We start from the raw sequence: 6665 nt of genomic DNA on the forward strand, positions 1-6665 counted from the left end.
AATATGTCATACCCCCTGTGCTTATGTATAAGCACCAAGTTCCATCAACCATACATTATTTAAAATAGAAATCAAATTGCACCTTTAAAATTATAGCTGGTTCCCAAATGAGGCACATTTTTATTTCCAGTAATTTAAAATTTCCTTTATCTGGGTATTATTTCAATAGCAATAAAAATATATATTACTTTTCTGCAGATCCTGCTAAAGTTCTTTGTTATGACTTAAAATTCTATGTTCATTTTATCTACATGTAGGCTGTATCATAAATTGGATTATTTAAATTAACCTGATATTACAAACTGTTATAAAATCAACCAAGCGAAGAGAGATTATAGCATTCCTTCATCTCCACACCCCACATAAAATGCCAATTTCAAGGTCAAACTAAAAATCGAATTTCCTTTCAATCTAAAATGTAGATAGCTTAGAACAGGCTCCCAGCCAGGCAGAACCACAAAGAACCTTAGCAGTCACGTCCCACCCTCCCACCTACTAGGTAAAAATTACAAGGTCACTTACCCAAGAGTCTCACGGCAAGGCAGTGACAGAGATGACACAGACCCACGGACTCCTGAGTCCTACACCCATGGGACCTGGCATCAAGTCCCAGCTGCATCAGTTACCTTCAGGGTCACCTCAGCCAAGGTCCTCAACCCCTCTGAGCACCAGTTTGCAGAAGGATAAAAACATAAAAACAGTATTACCCTTATAAAGTTGTTTGTTTTGTTTTGTTTAGGTACCAGGGCCAGGGCTTGAACCTGGGACCTCCCATATGGGAAGCAGAGGCTCAACCACTTAAGCCACATCTGCTTCCCTTATAGGGCTATTTTAAGAGTTAAATTACCTAATGTACACAGAGCACTTAGCCCAATATATGGCACATTGCAAGTTCTCAGTAAATGTTGGCTAATCTTTTTATATGATCACATTTACTAATCATGAAACTACAGCACTAATAAAATACTGGGAAAACTGAAATCAAATAGTATTTCACACATTAATAAAACAGCATGTTCTTTATGCAATGCTTAAAAATGAGCATTGAAAACAATTATTTAATGGTGTTCAGTATAAGGTCTCAAAAATCAAGACATAAACTTTGTATAATAAGCTGGCATCTAGAGAGACAATTTCATTCTTGACATATAAAAGAAGGAATTTTGTTTTTAGCTTCTGACATTATTTTAGCAATTGTATAATTGACTTGATTTTTCAAAGCAGCTTTGTTGAAATATATTTCACTTACCATAGAATTTACCCATTTGTACAGTACAGTGGTTTCAATATAGTCACAATTGTACAACTATTACCACAATCTTATTTTAGAGCATTTTCATCACCCCAAAAGAAATCCCATATTTATTACCAGTGACTGACTTCACTTGTAATCCATACATATTTTCCTACCAATATATGGAAACTTCAGAATCAGAGAAACTTCCCTCAGATTATAACCATACAAGACCATTCCAGTTTCTTGACTCTGATTCTTCCTGTCGACCGGTTTCATACCTGTATTATCTGTAGTTATCTGTCAGCTCAGCCCTGCTTTATGTTTTGTCTTTTATGCCCTCAAGAGAATTTTGAATACTGACTCTTCAGTATGAGAATTTCCAAAGCTTATAGAGCATTTTGTTGCCTTTCCCTTGCTTATTATATTCATTCCCAAGACTAAATACATTCAGCCTTGTCAGGGTGCAGAAAATGAGAACTGTTCTACCCAGGTTAAAAAAAAGCACATCCACACATTTATATCTTGGGCATAAAAACACATTTATTGTTCCAAACGTTACAATCTGGGAGCTTTTAAAAAGCACACAGCAACACTGCATACAATCTAGAAAATATAAAAATCACCGTCTCCTCTAAAGATTTTAACACATAATGGACTGTATTATTCCATGGTTTTAAATGATATAAAAGAAGAAGCCTCTTAGATAAATTTCTCCTACTTTCATTTTGAGAATTAAATTATTTCTTAGAACTATCATGCGTAAAATTCACTGTGACCCTCTAGAAATTTCAGTAGGAATTGTGTTTTACTTTACAAAGAAAGTGAGACAATCATCTCAGAATACCACGTTTCTGGACAAACAGAATCAAGTAACCATGGTAGAGAAAGAGGAAAGTCATCAGATAAATTACATTTCCAACTAGATGTCATTACCACCATCTAGGAAAAAGGCTAGACAGAAACCATAGTATAGATGGAGCAGAAGGGACTCTGGAGATCATTCAGTCTCAGCTTTTTACATATGAAGGCTCAAAGCCTTCAGAAGCTGAAAGCCACTAGCCCAGTCCCTTAGTGGAAGGGAGGGGCTACAGGACTATTTGAAACAGAAGCCTGGAGAGGAAAAAACAATGAGGCAGTTAGGTGGGACATCACTGTACATTCACAATGAGGGATGTGGAATCCAACCAGGATTTTAAGGCTCCAAACTTGTCTGGAAATGAAGCAGGAGAGAATTAGGCAGCCTTTGGGAACAGAGAATAGGGTCAAGGTTAGCTCTGCTCTTTGGAGAGCCTGTGATAATTCTTAACCAGAATCTAAGAGCTATAAAAAAGCAGCAAGCAACAACCCAGCTGGGTGAGGTTGGAGCCAGAATGGATTCTGGAGTTGGGGCTGTGAATGAGGGGATAGAAGCTCTATTTCCACCCCTGTTCAAGTAACAGCATTGCTTTGGCCTGCACAAAGATCTCAATTCAACAACTCTTCAATGGTCCAGGGCATAAGGCACCTTGCCTTGCTGCTCCAATACGTAAGGCTCTAGTGACTGGGGCTAAAATCATTGCTGAGAACTTGGGCTTTGCCCAAGACACATTACTAAAATAGCCTTTGTAAAAGGGAAAATCAACAATGTGGTATATTGGCCTCAAAAAAGAAACATGCTCTCAGAATTGTTAAATCCTTTGCTTTAAGTCAGGAGTTCTTAACTTTTTTTGCTCCATGGACCCCTCTGCCAGTCAGGTGAAAACCACGAACCCCTTACTAAGTCCACACTATACTGTGTATTATTTAATAAATCTATCACACCCGCACCAACACATCCCCACAATAATGATTTTTTTTTTAAATTTCAAGTCAAGCTCTCAGATCCCTTAAGAGCCCCTGCTTTAGGTGTATTTTAAATTCATACTCCACTTTTTTTACATTTCTGTCTTAGAGCAGGATTCTTAAGTTTGTGTAGTCAATGATCATGGAATAGCAGAAACTCCTGTTCAATTGTGGGCAGAGAAATAGGAGCACAAAGCCAGCTCCAAACCATATAAAACCTCGCTGGGTCTCAACTCGACATCTGTAGAAGAACTAGACAGACTATGAAGTCCCTCCTAGCTCTGAAACTCGGGTTTTATGACACAGTCCATCAAGCTTCCAGGCTAGCACCACAAGCATTTATTGAGAGAAAACTAAAAGTCTGCATTGTCAATGCCAGGGTCAAAACACAAACAAGACAAATTCTTCTATTAAGGAAAGAATTATCCTATGGGTTAATGCTGGATTGATATAAAACTTTCTCCTCCTATTATAAGATATTGAGGCACTAAACTGGAACTATTTGGGAAGGATTCACTAAAATACTCAAAATATGGGCACTAGAGAAACCCCTTTGTTTCAAATATTAAAAGGTAACCACAACCCTTTTGAGTCATCCTAGAGAAACTAGGTCAACTAGTTGGTTATTTTAAAAGTTGACCTGCTTTTCTCCCTCAAGAGACATGTACAGATTCCACTTGAAGTAACTCCCCCAGTCACACAAATAGGTATTTTATTACTTAGTTTAAAAAATAAAAATATGAGAACTAGCAATCTTGGGCTATTAGAAAAATAACAACCAATCAACAAACCCCATAAATACTATCACTTGTCATAGGCAAAGAAGACAGCTAACTCACCCAAAAATCATTTTCAAATTTACTGTCAACTTTGATATTCAGCATCAGTGAAGCAGTTTGGAAAATATTTACAGTTAACTTAGAGTGGGCATTAGGAGGCTTCCACTTTCCACCTCACATTGCCTCCAGGGACAGAAAGACACCTAGTTAAAGGAGGGATTTTCCTTTTAACCTTGTGCATATAATAGAGGCTCACCCACTAACCCTGAAAGTTTCACACTTTGTTTTCATAGAGGTGGTGAAGGGTTTGCATTCGATCAACCAGCTTTCTTTGCTCCAGTTTCCTTTGGGCCAGAACAAGACAGGCTGGCTTTCAGGAGCATTGATGTTGCAACCTTCAACATGAGCACAACGGAGCTAACTGGTTACTGACAATTTTATGTATCTATAGCTGCTAGACAAAGGAAAATGAATGTGCCTGCACCCACTGTGCAAGAGAAACAGAGGGGAAAGAAAACCCAACTTAACCAGCATAAACCCATATTTCCTCAAGGCTATAAGCCCTGTTTCTCTCACAGTGTTTCAGCTTTTTGTTGTTGTTATGGTTTTGCTTTTCTTTGTTGTTTAAAATTACATGCAATTGCAGAGTAGATAGACACCTTTAAAAATTGGTATCTATCTATGCATACTAGGGCATACACTGTATGACCCTGTTGTAGCAAAATTGAATATCAAAAAATTACTTTGCAGTCTGTAGGACTGTATGGAACTTTGAATATATAAAAGGATTTCTGGCATGTCAGGATTAGGACCCCTAGAGACCCTATAAAGAGATACCCCCCCCCAAATGTATAAAAATAAGATTTTATTTCTGCCAAAATTAAAGGTGTTTCTGTCTAGATTTTTAAAAATTTTAATGGCAAAATTCTGGATAAATTCATCAGGGCAGAACTTTTCTCATTTCTTAGTGCCCCTGCTTTAAGCATGGGTTTTAACTGATAATCCAGTTGATGCTGGGTGGCACCCTGTGTTGGCCTGAGTTATGTACCCCAAATTTAGACATGCTCTTGGTCTTCATTCATGTGGGTGTGAAAGTACTGTAAATAGGATCTCTTGAAGACATTAATTTCAGTTAGGATATGACCTAACTGAATGAGGGTGGGCCTTAATCCAGATTACTGTAGTCCTTTATAACAGAAGAAATTCAAAAGTAGTAAGGGAAAACCCCGGGGATGAGCTGGAAGCTAGAAGTTAAAGAAACAGGGAGACAACATTGCCATGGGTATTGCCAGGTGCCGGGAAAGCCAAGGAACCCAAGGATTGCCAGCGGCCAGAACGCTACCCAGCCCCCGAGGAGGCCAGCCTTCCAGCCTGCAACACTGAAACTGTAAGACAACAAATTCCCATTGTTTAAGTTCACCCATTGTGTAGTATCTGTTTTAGTAACCAGGGAAACTAAGGCACTCCCACACTACTAAATGGGAGATTATGATTCATATCTCTGTGAAACTGCAAAAGACTATATGCCACAGGCCTTTAATAAGCGTTTCCATAGGAATGAAATCATGGGCTTTGTGACAACTTAAAGGCCTTTAGTTGTTGTGGTTATTTGTGCTGCACAATTTTGTTCTGAAGGACTCACTTCTGACAAACTGGGGTATAACTTTATTTAAATGGCACTCCTTTTACTTTATTTCGGTATTGAGTAATACCAAAAAGGACTTTATCATAGAATTTTCTGCATCGATTAGAATATGTTGTCCCCATTCCTCTGCTTTAACAAAAAAATTGATCTAATTTTGAGGCCATGGGTCAACAGAGTCTTGGATTGTGCAACCAGTGTGCAGCCAAAGGGATGGAGGCCAAAAAAAATCCTTCTTTAGAAGAACTGAATAGGTTCACTTTTTTGGGTATGAAATGCTTTCCTATTCAAGGGCAACATCCGGTACAATTTTGTTTTGCTATTGATAAACCTGATCCGGGATCTAGCCCAGGGCTTCCTGTTTTAAAAACCAGAGGCTGGAGGACATATGATCAGTAAGTTAAGAGGCAACTCAATGAAGTTGCCCACAAACATCTACAGTGGAAATCGTTTAGAACCTGAACATCCTCCTCACCTACTCAGTAAGTAGTTATGTAACACTTAGTGACTCTCAGAACCCTCCCTCTGCCTTGCTCCCCATGAACCTTATTGATTACGGGGGCAGGGCATCAGACATAGCAAATTGTCTCCTTCACAAAGTGGGTCTTGTCTTATAATAGGTTTCATCCTATGTTATAGTTTTAAAAATTCTTGCCCCTATGGCAAAATATGCTTGTGTGTTCATCTATAAATGCATTTATTAAGTATAGTGTATGAAGCTATTTATATTACCATGAAAACCTTTTGGAAGTTCAATGTTGCAAAACATGTGCAAAAGCATGTCTTCTAAATAGACCTTCTTGTTTATTGCAGATGAACATATTTCTAAGCATGAATAAGGATGAAAAGACGTGCTTTTGTCCACATGGGTTTCCATATGGCAGATTCATTCTATCTCCAAAGCTATGCAAAAAATCTGCAGTATTATATAAAAATGTATTGGTTGGCAAAACCTAAAGGATCAAGTTATCTAAGTGTTTAAGTATTGAAATAACATTATTTACTAACAAATCGTCTGTTTAAACAAAAATATATATCCATACATATGCTCTAGATTTATATGGGAAATTATTTTATACACTGTCTCCTATATGTTCGGGTTATACTGAACAACTATCACATTTAGTGAAACAACATCTAAAACTACTGTGATACTTAGTAAAAGGGTCTAATTTTTGAATTGTGG

The sequence above is a fragment of the Dasypus novemcinctus genome, chromosome 7 (assembly GCF_030445035.2).
Source record: "Dasypus novemcinctus isolate mDasNov1 chromosome 7, mDasNov1.1.hap2, whole genome shotgun sequence".
NCBI lineage: Eukaryota > Metazoa > Chordata > Mammalia > Cingulata > Dasypodidae > Dasypus > Dasypus novemcinctus.